Below are 18972 nucleotides of genomic sequence, written 5' to 3' on the forward strand. Positions count from 1 at the left end.
GTTTCACACCTTTACTCTGGATGTCAGTGCATTTATACTCTACCTTCAAAGTAACTGGATGAAATCAGTAAATTGGGAAGAAATTCAACAGATTGTCAACATCCAGGACAAATGATACGTTGACATTTTAGAAAGCATATTGTTTATTTGTAAATTCAGATTATAACCATCAAAACTTACCTCTATTTGGATTTTTTTTTCTGTATGTGTCACTAATATTCTCCAAAATGATGTAGAAGGTTGTTGAAATGAATCTGATTTTCTTTGCCTTCTATTGAAATGTAGAGAACAGGGATCATAAAGTCATGCAGCACAGAAATAGGTCCTTTGCTTCACTGAGATCCCCTGACCATCAATCACCCATTTGCACTATTCCAACATTATATATTTTATTCTTCCTACATCTCTATCAACATCCCATTAAGGGCAAACCAGCCTATGAACAGCCTTTCCCTTTGGATATGAAATTAAGGCAGACTTGCAGGAAGAAATCTATGCAGTCACAAAGAGAACATGCAAACCACTCATATGCATCACTGGAGGCCAGAAGTGAACAATGGACAGTGGGGTTGTGAGGCCGCATTCTACCAGCTGCATCACACGACCACCTAAAATGCATGTGGACATGGTTACAAAATAAAAGATTTTGTTTCAGGTTTGGGTTACATTTCCACCCTGTTTAATTAGAACTATGAGAGTGAGGGAGAATAATAGACTGTGTCAAACTATGAGAGTGAGGGAGAATCATAGACTGTGTCAAATGAAATGCTTGGCAATTTGAGCATGTTAATTCATTCTCATGTCAGTAAATGAAAATAGATGGGAACTCGAACTAAACACTTTTGGTGATTTATCTGTAAATTGTCAGGAAACTTGTTAAATATTCTGTCTCCAAAAATATATATGAAGCATTTGGCCAGTGAAAGAACTAGCTTCCCATGTTGTTACAATCATCCTCACCAGCTTGTTAGGACAAACGCTGGGATGTACTGCATCTAAAGGCCAAAGTAAGTACAGTAAAAGATGGTGAGAGTGTAGTGCAGTACAATTTTATTACCCCAGCACCTAGGAGCTGCAATGGTGGTGGACCATCACATTTTCCAGAGTATCAAGTATTATTTATTAATCCTCACACTTTTAATTATTTTTTTAAAGATGTTACTCCATTCACCAATCCCAGAAAGATTAAAGGGAATGTGGGAAACAGAATCAAGTAAGTTTTAAGGGAAAACTGGTGAGTGAACTAGATGTCTCTAGGGAGCACCAGGAAACGAGTACTATTGAGTAGTTAAGGAGTGCAAAAACTTGGGCCAATGGAAGTAGACAGGGAATGAGAGAACTGGAACTAGAGCAATGGTAACTCACCATATTATGATGCTTTTTATTGTTAGGATATTGTATCCTTTTTAAAACATGTGCAGCAAAATGATCATGTGCAGTAGCTTAGGAATAGTGATAAAGGAGTCATCTTAATGACTCCATTTAATAGGCAAGACTATGTGTTCAATTACCAATAAAGGATCTAGATCACTGGAGTTTACAGAAAGGTGAAAGGAAAACTAGGGGGGTAATTACAGGGCTACGTAGGATTGGTACGATGGGCTGAATGATGCGTTTTCATGCTTTCTGGCTCTAAGTCTATGAACTTACATTTAAGACCATATACATGATGGCTGCCTCAAAAAAAACAGCATAGAGATATCCTATTGTATTTGATGCAGCATATCATAATCTCATTCCAAAAAAAAATGGCAGTTCTTGTTTAATTCCATTCAGCACACTGGAAAACTGTTGGATATTGTCCCAACATGGTATTAAAAAATTTGGATTTCGTATCCGACTTCTTTATGAATTTTCTTCAATATCATTTCCAACTCCTTCTTTGTTCACTTTCACAAGTTCTGACCACTGATTTCCGAATATATTTTATTTCATTATTTTGGAAGATAGATATTGTTAGGTTACAAAGGAGTAGGGAGTGGTTTTCAGTGAGACCCCTTTAAATATTTTGGTGGATGATTCTTCTCTTTTGCTGGATTATCATTCACTCTGTGCCAGGTAAATTGGAAGGAAGATTGAGCCACTGAGTTTGTCAACCTATCCCATTGGCTTCATGATCTACCTCTTCTGCTTTCTGTTGACAAGTATGCACACTACAAGCCACTATCCTGTAGAATATGGTAGGATTGTCCTTACAAATGTTTATGCCACTGTACATTACCATGGAATTAGAGTCATTCAAAACTTGAATATTATAACCCAGTGAGACCACGTGTGCTCAGGATACATGCTGGAAGCACTCAAGTACTCCTCTTGCCAAGTTTTCCCCTTGCTCCACATTCCTTGTGTAATTGTGCGATAAATTCAGAACCATCAATCAAATATTAAGTTCAAGCAGTAAATGTTACATGAACACAAAGTTCTGAAATGCCTAACAGTCTGATCAATATCTGTAAAACAAATAATGATAGTTTTACAAGATTGATATTTCAGCCAAAGCTGCAGTACATTTGTCATCTTTCCAAATAAATGCAAACTTTCCAGTATGTACACACTTTCAAACTTAAATTTTAATGAGACATTAAAAAGTGCATGCTTAATGCTCCATACATATACCACATTCAAGCTGAGGTTTACACTTCATGTAACATTGGGAAAGCGTATTGGTGCATTTCAAAAGGTACAGCAGAAAATAGGGCATCAAAAAATAATGAGATCAGCAGTAAAACATTTTGAAAACTGTTTTTGACTGGCTTACTTATGTACTTACATCTGTTATAGAGTGCATGGCTATCATTGCATCATACACATTCCTGAAATAGAAGATAACAGAGCACAAGATGGTAACAATTTCATAAGATTACATCAATACCATCATCGTACAGACATAGTTCTCCCACTGTAATTTTCTTGCTTCAACAATTAGTCATGACCAGCATACACACATTGAGATATTAATCAGGAAATATTTAACAGGTAACTGATGTCCTTTGCCATTATGTTCTCCAAATAAGGTAAATCATCTATTTTATTAAGCATCATGACAGGTGTAATATTGAATTGATGTTGGGCAGCACAGATTTAATCTGGTGTTTTTCATATCCATCCAGACAGATGGAACATTGACCTAATATGCCAATCTAAACTTCAAGCAGTGCTAATTGTCTGAGATTTTGCTTTTAAACAAGTTTTGAGATGCAATCATCAAGCTTCTCCCCTGGGGACCTGAATCCATTTAAGATTAGTAGGTTCTAAATGGTGTAGGGATAAGCAATAACCGATATCATGAAGCTCAGTTCCAATTAAAAAAAAAACATTTAAGCTGGCTGGAGTGATTTTAATAGACATAACCCTTAGAGGTGTCAGTTGTCAGTGTGACTCAGTAGGCTTTCATGTCCTTCCAAAGATTTGAACATAAAAATACAGGCTGAGATTGCAGGGTGCTGCACTGTTGGAAGTACAGAGATGTTACATTGAACTACTGTCCTTTCTCTCTCAGTAGGCATAAACTATTACAGCCAATATTTCACAGAAGTGTAGGAGAATTCTTCAAAGGGTTTCAGGATCATTTCTGTCCATGTCTATTAACATGATTGAGAAATTGATAATTGGGGTACTGAAGTCAATGAACTATCTTAATATCAACCTCTTCATCCATTTTGGGCAGTGTCTTGGGATCCAGGATGATTTGCCTCAGTTCTCTGGTTTCTGAGTTGATTGATATGTCAATGGGACATGCACTCTTGCACATGTGGGACCAGTGGCTTCCATGTGTTTAAGAGAACAGGTCAAGTTTAAGTTCAAATTTATTGCTGAATAGACTGAGCTAAAGTGAAAATGTTTGTTTTGTGTGCTGTCCAACGAGTCTATCCCTACATAAATACAGCAGAATAAGACACAGCATAGAGAATGGGTTTCAGTGAGAGATCAGTTTGAATGGAATAGACCAAAACTGTTTCACTAGTGTGAGGTTTGTTCAGTAGTCTGATAGTATTGGAAAATAAAATGTCCTTGAACTGAAATTGAAGTTTGAGAAACAGGGTATCTTGTGACTCATTTCCTTGATTTTTAAAACATTTCTATTGCCTGCAAAACACAAGTCATAAACATGATAGAACATTCTCCACATCTGTAAAAAACACAAATCTCCAGATGCTTGATGCCATTTACAGGATAGCTTGCTGGGTATTCCATTCACATTTGTTCCCTCCACCTGGCACAGAGTGGCTACAGAATGTATAATTTACAAACTACACTGCAATCACATTCAGAAACCACAGTTGGATGCAGAGGACCTTGTACTTCTCAGAGCAGATGATGCTGCCTTCAGGACAAGAGATAGGATGGTATAAAAATCAACCAGGGCTGAACTCTCCCATGTAATTAGAATGCAAACTGGGGGTACGCATAGAAGATCCACAGACAGTTGTGCAACCCCAATAACATGAAGTGCATGTGACAAGGGATCAAGACTATAATAGTGGTTTTCAACCTTTTTCTTTCCACTCACATACCACTTTAAGTATTCCCTATGCCATAGGTGCTTTGTGATTCGTAAGGGTATGTGGGTGGAAAGAAATCTCCAAATTATTTTTTCCAGGGATACTCTACCCATTTTCCCTATCCACAAAAATTTGCTAATAATGAAATTTAAATCCTTAATAAAATTGAGGTATTGACTGGGAATAGATTGAAAAAAAATTGAATCCTTGGAAAAATATTCATTTTAATACAATTTACTCTATTAAAATTGTACGTAAATTATTCCATCTACATAAATCATCCTTAATTTTATTGAGTAATGGTAAATGATTCAATTTATATAAATTATCCAAATTTGTATCAATTTTAATACCTAAATATTTAATTACATTATCTGATCATCTAAATTGGGAAATCTGTTTACATTGATTATAATCCCCTTCAACCAATGGCATAATTTCACTTTTGTCCCGATTAATTTTATAACCTAATATTTCATCATATTCTTTTGGTCTCGTATATCATAAGCACAAAGAATTTTCAGGATCTGTTACATAAATCAAAACATCATCAGCAAACAAATTAATCTTAAATTCCTCACTATTAACTGTAATTCCTTTAATATTAATATCTTATCTTTACTTTACTTGTGCTAAAGGTTCAAAACAAATAATACTGGAGACAAAGGACATCTTTGTCCAGTTGATCTAGTTAATGAAAAAACAGAAGAAATTTGTCCATTATTCACCACTTTAGCAGAAGAATTTTTATATAAAGTGTTAATAAACTAATAAATACTGATCCAAATCTAATTTTTTTTCCAAGACTTTAAATAAATAACACCATTCTAATCTATTGAAAACCTTTTCAGCATTTAATGATAAAAACCAATGCAAAATCTGATTTCTTCTGAGATATATGAATTAAACTAATTAATTTTGCAATATTATCTGCAGAATATAATTTGTTAACAAATCCAGATTGATCCACATGGATTAAGTTTGGTAAATACTTTGCCAAACTATTCCCTAAAACTTTATCTATAATTTTATAATCAACATTCAATAACAAAATTGGTCTATAAGATTAAGGCTTTAATAAATATTTATCTTTCATAGATATAATTGCATTTGAAAGAGACTTTGGTAAAGAATGGGTTTCCACTGCTTGCTTCAATACCTCCATTAATGGAGGTATTAACAAATCTTTAAACTTCTTATAAAATTCAGATGGAAAGCCATCTTCCCCTGGATATTTACCACTTTGCATATAATTAAGGGCACTTTCTTTACTTGTAAATGGGGAATCCAAATCTTTATGATCTTGGCAATTTAAAGAAGGAAGATGTATTTCAGATTTTAAATAAAACATCAATCTTTACTTCACCATTATTAGATTAAAATGTATATAAATTAGAATGAAAGCTTCTAAAATAATCATTTATATCTTGAGATTTATAAGTAATTTTAAAATTTCTTTTAGTAGTATTAATATTTCTTGCAGTCTGATCCATCTTCAGTTGCCAAGCCAGGACCTTATGTGCCCTTTTCCCCAATTCATAATACTTCTGCTTAGTTCTTTCAATTAATTTCTCTGTTCTATAAGTTTGTGCTGAATTATAATATATTTTCTTATTTATTAGATCTTTATTTTTCCTTTCAGATGGATGTTTCTGCAATTTTTTTCTCTAAAGTCTCTATTTCTCTTCCCAATTTATCTACCTATTTAAGATGGTCCTTTTTAATTTTAGTAGAATAACATTATTTGAACTCTTAAATAGGCTTTCAAAGCATCCCATAAAATGAATTTATTTTCAACAGAATCAGTATTGATATCTAAATATAACTGAATTTCATTTCTTATATTATTACAAAAATAAATGTCTCTCAATAATGAAGAATTAAATCTCCATCTATAAATTGAATTAGTTTTTTTTCAGAACCTAAACATGAAATCAATAAAGGTGAATGATCTGATAAAATTATAGCTTTATATTCTGCATGTATGAGTTGAAATTAAGAAAAATACTATTCTAGAATAAGAATAATGAATAATACTTTTCTTTTGGATTTAATTTCTCCAAATATCAACCAAATTCAAATACTTAATCAAAATTTTTTTTCGCAGTTGATGATTTTTACCACTTATCCAGTAAAGGTTCTAAACAACAATTAAAATCACCAGCAATTATCACATTACAGGTTGCTTCCACAAAATGAACAAAGCAATCCTGAATAAATTTCTCATCATCTACATTCATGCATATGCATTCATGCATATGAATTCATAAAGCATCCAAGATTCTGAATAAATTTGGCAATTTACTAAAACAACCCTTCCCACAGCATCAATAACAGTAGATGGCAATTTAAAAGGCAACTTGTTATTAATTATAATAGCAACTTCTTTTGCCTTAGAATTAAAAGATGAAGCTGTAACTTGACAAATCTATTCCATTTTTAAATTTTTGATGTTCTTTTTCAATTAAATGAGCCTCTTGTAAAAAAACAGTCTCAACTTTCAACTTTTTAAATATAAGTTAAAGTCCGTTTTTTTTCTTAATTTGTTTATTGAGCCCGTTCACATTATAAGTTACAAAATTCAAATTATTTACCGCCATATTATAAATCTAAAAATGGATAACTCTTTTCTCGGTAGACCCCAGCTCTACAGCAGCTTCTAAAAATAAGTAACATCTCCAAATGAAAGAAAGCAATAAACTCATTTAAAAAAAAGAGAAAAGAGAAAATTCTCTAAAAAATGTATTTATATAAAGCAGAGTACTACTCCCCTCTATTATACGGGAAGAGGCCTTTGCCACTAAGTGGCACATGATTGCAGAAGGAGAGGACAAAAGTCCGCCTCCCCAGACAGAATATAAAAAAGCATATTCATCATTCCATTAAATATGGTAAGCTTCTTCGAGATCCTTGTTTACTTGCTTATCATCCATTTCAATCAATCTCAGTGCTCCATCATCTGAGATCTATCTCACAGTTTATCTGGACTCAGTTTAGGTTGTTGAAAAGGATAACTTTGAGTAGCACCTTGTTTATTATCAGGCAATGAATGAGCAAACTCCAAAGCTTCATCATGATCAGTAAAAAAAAATGTGATTGATTTTCTCCAAAAAACTTTAAGTACAGCTGGATATCGAAAAACAGATTTATATCCCTTTTCCCATAAAACAGATTTCACCAGAATAAATTATTTCCTTCTCTTAACAATAGACATAATTAAATCTGCTTAGAAAAATACTCTGCTATTTCCAATCATTTGAGGACCTTGCTGTTTTCTAGCATTTTGGACTGCCTATCTTAATATCATTTCCTTATCTTGGTAACACAGACATCTAATAGAGCGTGGAGTCTGTGTCGGAAATGGTTTCTTTCTGATAGCTCTATGAACTCTATCAAGTTCCAGACCATTCGGAACATTTTCAGGACCTAAAATTTCAGGAATCCATCTTTGAAAAAACTGTTCTGTGTTAGGACCTTCAAAATCTTCATGCAGTCCAACAATTTTAACATTATTTCTATGACTATAATTTTCCAATATATCAATTTTTTTGTAAATGTTCCTTCCTTTGAACTTCCCAAGACGTAAATCTTCAATTTTATTAACTGTATCCTTACATTGTTCTATATCGAGATGATAATCCTGAATATCTTCTTCATTTTTCTGAACTTTAGCTTTAACTTTATCCACAGCTTTAGTATCCTTTGCCATATCAACTTTAATAAAACTCATTGGCAAGTTATTCAAGTTGTTAATGCTTTAATTTTTCTGAAATAATATAAAATTGAGCTAGAGAATCTACAGCTTGAAGTGTAATTTGAAATACTTCAAATTTCCCTTCTTCCATACCTTGCAAAGCTTGGGGTCTGTGTCCATGATATATTGATTCTGCTCACTCCAATTCTTGTAAAGTCTCCTCCTCTGCTGTTCTTATTTCTTCTTCCTCAGTTGATGTTAAAATCCTGTTTCACTTGTCTTCAGGCCTTTTGTTTAGCCCAGGTGTGACTAGCGATGCTAGTCGACATGGGCTTAGCAGGCTCTGTTGTTTGATAGAGAGATGCCGATTCAATAATGTGCATGTGCTAAATTTCACTCGCTTGCAGTGGTTCATATGACGTCATTTCAAGAACTCTGTTCTGTATTCCAGTGTCACCTTCGTCAGCTCCCCGAGGAAGTGGTGCTGGTATAACATTCATCTTGGCCGTCGATTGTTGGGTCGTTCTTGGAGGGAGAAGAAGCAATTCGGCAGAATTGATCGATGAAAAAGGCCCCATTTCTTCAGTCATGCTAACCTATTTCTTAGTTGTTTTCTACGCAGTTTGATTTCTTCATAGCCATGGTAAGTTTTAAAATAAGTCTCAATATCTCCATTTAAAAAAAAAGGTTTTCCAGTCAGGTTTTAATTAATTTGTCGGGAGAGATGTATTTTCTCATCTCCATCCTATGCCGTCATGCAACGGCCCCCCAATGACAAGTTTTCTTAAAAAAAAAATATTTCAGTAACAATTGGGTCTAGAGCAGTGGATTCTGTAACTGGATTCTGGAGTTCCTACCAGAAAGACTATGGTCTATCTGGGCCAATAGCAGAATGACAAGCACCATCATGTTGAATACTGATGCACCTCAAGGCTGTGCTCAGCCCACTCTTGCTCAGGCTACTGACCCACAACTGCATTGCTAGATCCAACTCTATCTGTGTCATCAAGTTTGCACATTAGTTGGGCTCATCAGCAACAACGATAGAGAAGACGTGTAAAATCTCATGAAATGGTGCGAGAGTAACAAACTTGGACAAGATGAAGGAAATAATTGTGGAATTCAGGAATGATCACCCTCCACTTCTCATCAATTACTCTGTAGTAGAGAGAGTGGGGAACACCAAATTCCTTGGAGTTCACTTAACTAGTGATTTATCATGGACACTCAATATCTCCTCACTTGTCAGAAAGGCACAACAGTGACTGTACTTCCTGAGAAGATTGAAATGGGCAAGGCTACTGGCCACCATTATGTCAACATTCTACAGAACCCTATTGAGAGCACCTTGGCCAACTGCATCACAGTGTCATGTAGTTCCTGCAGAGAAATGCATTGGAGGTCAATCCACAGGTCCATAAGAGTGGCAGAGAGGATCACTGGAGTCTCCCTCCCATCCATCAATGTGATCTACTAGGACACACAAAATCATTGAGGACCCCTTTCACCCCACACGCAGCATCTGTCAGCTCCTCCTGTTGGAAAAGAAATACAGAAGCATCAGAGCCAAACCAACAGGCTGAGGAACAGTTGCTTCCCGTGAGAATGCTGAACAAACAAAGGATCTGCTCACACTAACCATCTGAGACTCTCATAGTTCCGAAACAATATTTATTTATTTATTTGTATATATGAAATACTTGTCCTGCATATATATTCTTTGTCTGTATGTCTGGTTGTGTGTCTGCATGTTTTGCACCAAGAACTGGAGGATGCTGTTTCATTGGGTTCTACTTATGCAATCAGATGACAAATAAACTTGATTTGACTTGAATGCAACTCGAAAACCAACACTAAAGTCAACCAACACAGCAATTAAAAGGGCAAGAGAAGCAACTGCAAGCAAATTTACTTTCAGCATGCCATCCTGATGAAAATACATCACCATACCTTCATCACTGGGTCTAAAACCTTGTGCCTACACCCTACAAACGATGGGTCTAACGTCATCAAGGATTGCAATGGTTCAAGAAGGCCTCTTACCACCACCTTCTCAAGGATAATTAGGGATGGACACCAACTCCTGGTGTTACCAGTGATTTCCATGTTGTTAAACACTGAATTCTGTCACTTTGCTCATCATAGACATAGGTGAGTCTGCATTAACTTCAGGATGTTTCTATGAGAAACGATCACCAGCAGTTCCCTTCGCAATTGCCAGCCTCTGCTATCTCAGTTCTGTCCAATTAAATTAATAAATAGAGTAAAAATAACCCCTACAGAATATTTCAGTGATCCCTTAATAGTTATTCTTGGAGAACATTACCATAAAACTCCCTTACAAAACTGAGGGGTGCATTTCCTCAGTTCCTTAACTAAAAGTGGATTTAATTAAAGTAAAGTAACAAAAATTTCAAAACCTCACACATTAACCTTTTTATCTGAAACATAGATGAAAATACTCTCCCCAATATGAAGGCATAACATTCTAACAAGCATTTTTTACTTATTTAAATGATGCTTCTCTCCCATGGTATGTACTATGATTCTAAAGTAAATACACATTATCTTCTAGTAAAAAGTTTAAAAAAAAAACTAAATCCTCATGATCTTCTAGTAAAAATTAAATCCACATCTTCTTGCTGATTCTAATGGATCAAGGTCAAAATTTAAGCACTGAAATATTTCAGCATTAAGCAGTTTGCACACATAACAGTTTCTAGAATTTGACAGAGAACATTCATCAATGGATATCAGCAATGAGTTCCTTGGACGGGAACCATTGTTACGATATATGTGGTTATTGTTCTTATGTCATTATGGAGAGAATTTAAAGTTTCAAGTTCAGTAAATGACTTTGTACAGACGACTGTTGAAAGAGCAGATAGCAACTGCAGTATAAACGGTTGTGATCTGGGGGAAATGAACTGGTTCAGGAAATATTTGTAAATGTTGATAGTAAAACAGGATCTAACTACTTCAAATATGAAGTAATGGAAAAGTGGGGGGGGGACATGATTTGATAAATTATAGTTTTGACAACTCTTCCTAACTGTAAAACAATTTCACAAGGTACTCCAAACCACACTGTTATCACCTTCATGCAACGACAGAATCCTGCTTTATTTTCTGCCTTCTTTAAATTTCAGTTACATTTTTTCATGGCAGGATAGGAAAGTGGACCCACATGTCTATCGGTTCTTGCAAAAATCCCGTGGTTTGTGGTTTAATTTTCAACACACTTCTCATAGTTATGCTAAGGAGGTTAGGCCCAAAGGCTCCGATCACAACTGCAGTTCTGTTCATATTGATCATTCAGTAATTCATTAACAAAAAGTGCATCCAGCATGAACACTAAGTGTTGAAACTGTTCTTAAATGTATTCCTTTTTCTGAATCAGTGGAAAGGCAAGCATTTTTTGCCCATCCCTAACTATTCTTAGAGGTGGTAGTGAGCCACCTCTTGAACCACTGCAGTCCCTCTGGTGAAGAAGCACGATTTAAACCCAGTGACAATGAAAGATCAGCAATGTATTTCCAGGTCAGGATGGTTGGCAACTTTGAGGAGGGCCTGCATGCTTTAGTGCTGCCCTGTTCTTGATGGTAGAATTATAGATTCTGAGGATACTAATAGAGTCAACTGAGCAACGAACTAGATTTTCTAGATTAGATGCATAGTGTCCATCATGGACTGGTGGTGGAAGGAATGAATAGTCCGCATGATGGATCGGGTATCAAGTGGAGTGCTTTGCTCTAGATGTCTAGGAGTTTGTGGATATTTTTGGGCAACACTCATCCAACCAAGTGGGGAATATTCCATCATATTTTTGACATATTTTGGTGATATGCAAGGTCCATATGACTTTGGGCAAGGGCTCTGGATTAAAATTCTGGAGCTCCTTATTGAATGCAATTTTTAAAAGCAATTATACAGTCACGGGGAAATGGCACCATTGGCCGCAGGGTAACATTTCTTGTCTCTCTTTTTTTTAAATCTCTCTAATTCCCCAACATTTTTCTCCAAAATTTAAAATGTGCCAGTTTTCTAAATGTTTCAAGTTTTGATGAAACAGAAACATTTAATCCTTTATTTTCCTTTCTCTACAGCTGCTATCTGACAAGTTGAGTTTTTCCAGCATTTTCTGTATATATTATTTACGGATATAATAAGGGTCTATCCTGCTAGTGAGAAAATAAAGAAACAATTGGCTTGGGTTACAAAGCAGGTAAGAAGCAATGGACGAGATATATGCATATATTTTTGAAAGCTGCAAATGTGTATTTACAGGTATGCTAGAAACAGAATTTGGATTTTTTTTTCTCCATTCCAACAAAGAATTAAGATGTTTCTTCAAAGCATCTGCAATAATGTCAAATGCTATGCTAGATTTAAGTAGAAGACCACTTTGTAACATCCATTTATCAACAGAGATGCACAATCATACCTCAGCCCACAAAATAAGAAATGGGACATTCATAACTCAAAGGATAATTCTTTTTTAAACTTTATTTAAGATTTTATAACATGAATAACATATAGGATTACATTAAAAAAATTAAGAATAAAATAATAAAATTACAATACAATATCAGTAATCTAAATAAACTATACCCTCCCCAATAATTATTACACATTAATAACCCAACTCAAATTAGTCCAACCCCCCTTTCCTCCCCAAAATAAAGAGTGAAGAATTAATAAAGTTAATAATATATGTGAGAAAAAAACCCATTTACAAAAAAAAACAAAAACATAACCGATTAAAATACTAACAAAAAGAAAAATAATTAATACTAAGATATCAGACTTAAAAAACATTTAAATCAAACTTAAATGCATATATTTAACAAATGGAGTTAAGATTAAACATATATTTAACTCAAATGTAATATAAAAAAATTAGTAAAGTTAGTAACATTATCTATCAAAAATTCTTAAACAATTATCAATTCTTAAAAAAAAATTGTAGCATGAAAAAAAGATGAAAAAAAACTTTCTCTATAGAGATAAACTTTCACCAAATATCAACTAACTTCACATCTATCATCATATTAGTCACATAAACCACCATCTTAAAACAAAATTAAAACCTCATTAAGCATTGTACAATTCAATTTTAGTGCTCTTCCACCATTTTTCCCTTTCACTTTTAAATTTTTATCCAATAAAAGCTCCAATACCACATTTAAATATCCCCAATAATTACATTAAAATTCACATATCCAAATAATAAAAACACATCTACAACGAAATCTATATCTTCAACGAATGGAGCATAAACCACAAACAAAATTCAAGCCTCATTAAGAATTGTACAATTCAATTTATAACTTTCACCATTATTCCCTTCGTTCTATAACTAAAATAGCAAAATAATATACACCAGAATTACCACTCCTTTCACCTTAAAGTTAAAGAAAAAATATAAAAAAAACTTATCCATCCCATTCACATTTAAATTTCAGATATTCCTTATCTACTGAATAAACTTTACAAAAAAAACCACATCAATTTTTAGTTTTTTAAACAATCAAGTACTTTCTTATGCTTTTTTTTATATTTAAACAAAAAAAAACCCCTTCACTCTTTAATCTAATAATACAAAAAAAAAGGAAAAAAAAACCGGGTAGGAGGTTAAAAATACCCCCTCCCGTCTAAACCGCGCAATGCGGTAACTCCCAAAAAAAAAATGGGTGTGAGATAACTCACACGAAGCAGATGACTTTCAGGAAATAGTGCCTATCCAGTTCTCTCCCCCAACTCTCACTTCATCTTAAACTAACATCATCATTATTTAATATCCCTTTTAAAAAAAAACATTAGAAAAAAAAGGACAACTCTTCTTTTAATCAGCTCCAACTGCCGAGTCACCATTACAACCATTCCTTCTTGGAGCATGGCTCTTTTCTTCCATCTCTTGTCTCCTTAGAGATCGCGGCGGACTATATCTCTGTTGAAACTGAGTAATTGGCAGCTCTTGAGCAAATGCTATAGCTTCCTTTGGAGAATCAAAGAACTTTGGTTGGCAACCATCTTGAAAAACCTTCAAAACAGCTGGATATCTAAAAGTTGCCTTGTAACCTTTCTTCCACAACAACTCTTTAGCAGGATTGAATTCCCGTCGTTGGAACATAACTTCTTGACTCAAATCCGCATAGAAGAAAACTCGATTATTTTGAATCATCAAGGGTGATTTTCTCTGTTGTGCATTTCTAATAGCCACTCATAAAATTATTTCTCTGTCGTAATAATTCAAGCAACAAATCAAAACAGGTCTTGGACTTTGACCTGAAATAGGTCTTCTACGCAAGGCTCTGTGAGCACGTTCCAGTATTATACCTTCGGGGAAATGTTCTTGACCCAACACCTGCGGAATCCATTCAGTAAAAAATTTTCTTGGGTCTGATCCCTCTATACCTTCCGGCAAACCAATAATCTTCATATTGTTCCGTCTGGATTGGTTTTCCAAATAATCAATCTTTTTCACCAAATTTTTATTTTGAGTTTGTAAGTCTTCGACCATTTTGGTCACATCAAAAACTTGATCCCGTATTTCGTCTATATCTTCTTTACACGAATTAAATTTATCTCTCACTTCAAGCTTAAAAGCTCCAAACTCAGCCATCTGTTGAGAATGTATTTTCACCAAAGTATTAAACCTAGTACCAAGTTCAGTCATAATCTTGAATAATACCTGCATTGTATAAGATAATTTAGATTCAAGATTCACAAAAATCTTTTCAACTGGAAGAGATTTTGGCTCAACAGATTCCTGCTTCTTCTCCAAAGGATCTTCTATTCCTTCCTTCATTCTGGTTGCCTTCCTTGTAGTATGACTGCGTGTGGAAACCCCAGCCACAACCTCTCTCAAAGGATAATTTCTAATAATTCTCAGTCTGATGATGTTTGATTCATAGCACCATTTGATCTAATAAACAATTAACATTTTCTGTGCTTATAGCATGAGGATAGATTTTAAAAATTTGTATTTGTACACAGTTTTCAACCATGAATATAGTTGTTACCATGAACATAATTTATATCAGTGAGACATTCTGCACTGACTCAAGTTAATAATTTATGGTTCTTGTACCCAGAAACCATGCTTGGGTTGGAAAACTCATACATTTATACCCAGTGTATTAGTAAACTTGGATGCAATGAGTATTTGAGATTGAGGGAATAGGTAACTGTGGCAGAAGGAAATCAATGAGAATGAGTGTAAATCGACAGGTACAGGAACACAGTGCTGTCATAGTGAGATAGCAGTGATGGAATTTTACAGAACAGAGATGGATTCTGTGGCCCAACCTTTCCTTGCCTACAAAGCAGTGCACCTGAGCAAATTCTGGAGCCTGCATTTCACCCATATTCCTCTCAACTTTTCCATCCATGAACCTATAAATGTATTTTGAACATTTATAATTGAACTCACCATTACCTCTTCCTCTGGCACGATGGAACATGACATCACACCTTCCAAAATCAATTAATGGAAGAGTGCCAAATGCCTTTTTCACTACTCTATTTCCCTTTCCCACCACTTTCAGGGAAGCATGTACCTGTACCCTTAGGGATCTCTGTTGCACTCTCTAGGGGGCTACCATTTAGTGTTTATTCTGCCTAGTTTATTTTACCAAAGTGTATCACCTCACATTTAGCTAAGTTAATTTCCAACAGGCATTCCTTGGCCCACTTCTCCATTTTATCTCTCTGGACTGTTGATCCTGATATGTGAGTTAGAATCTTGTCGTGGCAGTTTAAACTCTGGTATTTAAAAAATAAAGTGGTCTTAACAATTGGCACCATGATGCCATTCAATTAAGGCAAAATCTCATTTGATTCACTAAATTCCTTTAGGGAAGGTCTACCATCATTTTCTGCTCTAGTCTGTGTGTAATTCCAGCCCCAAAATGTGAATTATGTCCTCAGTTCCAAGCAAATTAGGATTGTGTAAAGCTGCAGTCTGTGAACAAACAGAAGTGTGAGTTCAAGTACGGAAATCACTAAATGCAAAAAAAAACAATTGAAAAGGCTAATGGAATGTTGGCCTTCATTTGAAGTGGATCAGGATACATCCGATGACAGATCAAGGAAATTCTGAACTATGGTTATTTCTGTCTTCTGCATTGAGAGGGGAAAATTTCTTCAAGGGTTAGATTTATAGCAAATGAAATGTCAATTCAAATGTGAAAAATGCTTCAGTGTATGCACGAGCCTTAAACTTGTTTATGCTTTTCGCTGCTTCTGCAGTTCTGGCTTGTTTTCTCCTGTTATATTTGGAATGGTGAGAGGGAGACTCTGTTGCAGCTCACTGCCTTGTTGCCTCCGATTGTGTGGAACACTAATGGAAGTAGTGGAAGTGAGAAGTGATGAATTCACAACTGTATTCCTTCTCTGTGTCATAACATTCACATGTTCACTGTTAATTCATGGAGGGGTGGAGAGAATCTCAACACTCCCATGAGATAACAGATGAAATCATCATCGTCATGGCCCATCCCTTCACCTTGTAGCTCTTCTGCCCTCACAGAACAGATAAAATAATGCATTTACAAATCAGACAGTATTATTGGATGGGATATGAAGCCAGTTTTCTTGGCTATGAGATTAAGGCTCCCATTCCACCTTTACTATCCTTACCCTTCTTGTTTCTCACCTTCTCCAAGCTTATTTTCTTCCTTGTTCACTTCTCTTCTGCTTTCCCCTTTCCTTTTCTCCCCATACTCTCCCCCCCCAACAAAATTGGGCACGCTCCTTCCCTATTCTTTCAATACTTCTTCCACCATTTCTCCTGATTTCCATCACCAATCCTTACCTTCATTCTTTCTCATTCATCCCTTTTTACCTCCTTCAAACTTATTCACCACCACTCTTACTCTTGCTACTCCCCCACAATGTCAGTCGAGACTCGTGACATTACTTGTTGACCATAAAATTAAATCAACGGAAATATTAATGTATGTGTTGCACTGTATAGGGAGCATGGCCACATAAATAGATAAGAGTATGAACGTTTATTGTCATATTCCTAAATAAAATGGACAGATGCATCAATAACCATGTTAGAAATGCAGTAACATTCTGTGAAAAAAGAACTCTTCTGAATTCTCCTTGTCAAGGGAGAAGTATGGAATCAAAGTGGCTTTGGAAAAAATGGCTACTTCAACTGTTTTTTCCCAGTTCTGATGGAGCAATGCTACTAAGGCAATTTGTAATGTTCATTTTGTCAAAAAACCTTCCCTGAATTTGGAAAATCAACATGGAAATCACTGGTTCTGTAACCTCCATGCAGGGGAGGGGAATTTAAAAATAATTGTGAGGAAATATTGCACTGAAAGCAACTCTACAAGAATTTGTGAGTTTTGAAAAGTTGATGTCTCAGTGTCTTAACTACATTGTTACTTTTGAACATCAGTTTAAAGTCTGAGTTTCAGCACAAAAAATTTCCAAGACTGAACTTTAAATTTGAATAATATCTTCAGGATTGTGCCTAATCTGTAATGGTTTGAGATCTAGCCCCCCCCCCCCCACACACACACACACACACACACACACACACACACACACACACACACACACACACACACACGTACATATATATACATTTGCACATTGGGGTTAAGTTTAGAGTTAAGTAAGAAATGTTATATCATTTATTAATCATTTATCAGTTACTAATACAAAATTATTGTTTTGAATTTACCATAGTCTTGACAAATTTCTATGTTGAAACACAATAAATCTGAACTTTGAACTTTGACTTTGATCTTGATGATAATGTGGTAGATTGGATCAGTAAGCTTGCAGTTGACACAAAGATTGGAGGTGTAGTGGACAGCGATGAAGGCTGACAAAGCTTGTGGTGAGATTTGGACCAGATGGAATAATGGACTGAATATTTTCAGATGGAATTTAATGTATTTTTGAAGGGCAATACCCTACATGGCAAATGATAGGGTATTGAGGAGTGTGGTGGAATAGAGTGATCTAGGAATTCCCTGAATGTGGCACCAAGCAGCACTTTTGCACATTAGCCTTCATAATGCTCTACTCATACACCCGTGATTGTGTGGCCAGGCACAATTCCAATGCCATCTTCAAGTTTGCCGATAACACCACAGTTGACAGCAGAATCACAAACAGCAATGAGGAAGTGAACAGGAGGGAGATAGATCAGCTCGTTGCATGCATGGTGTAATAACAACAACCTTGCGCTCAACATCAGCAAAACCAAGGAGATGATTGTGGACTTCAGGAGGAAGTCAAGGGAACATGACCCAGTCCTCATTGAGGGCTCAGTAGTGGAGAATGTCAAAAACTTCAAATTCCTCAGTGTTAACATCTTCAAGGATCTGTCCTAGAGTCTCCACGTTGATGCAATCATGAAGAAGCCTCGCAAGCGGTAATACTTTGTGAGGTGTCCAAGAAGATTCAGTATGTTACCAAAGACTCTCAAAAATTCCTCAGCTGTACCATGGAGAGCATTCTGGCGGGTGCTATCACTGCCTGGTATGGAGGATCCAAGTCTCAGGCTAAGAATAAACTCCAGAGGGTTGGTAACTCGGCCTGCAACATCACAGTCACCAAACTTCACTCCGTTGAGAACATCTACATGTGGTGGTATATTAAAAAAGCAGCCTCTATCCTCAAAGACCCCACCACCCAGGTCATGCCCTCTTCACTCTCTTACCATCAGGAAAAAGACAAGAGCCTAAAGACAGGACTCAATGGCTCAAGGACAGCTTCTTCCCCGCTGCCATCAGATTCCTGAAT

The sequence above is a fragment of the Narcine bancroftii genome, chromosome 7 (assembly GCF_036971445.1).
Source record: "Narcine bancroftii isolate sNarBan1 chromosome 7, sNarBan1.hap1, whole genome shotgun sequence".
NCBI lineage: Eukaryota > Metazoa > Chordata > Chondrichthyes > Torpediniformes > Narcinidae > Narcine > Narcine bancroftii.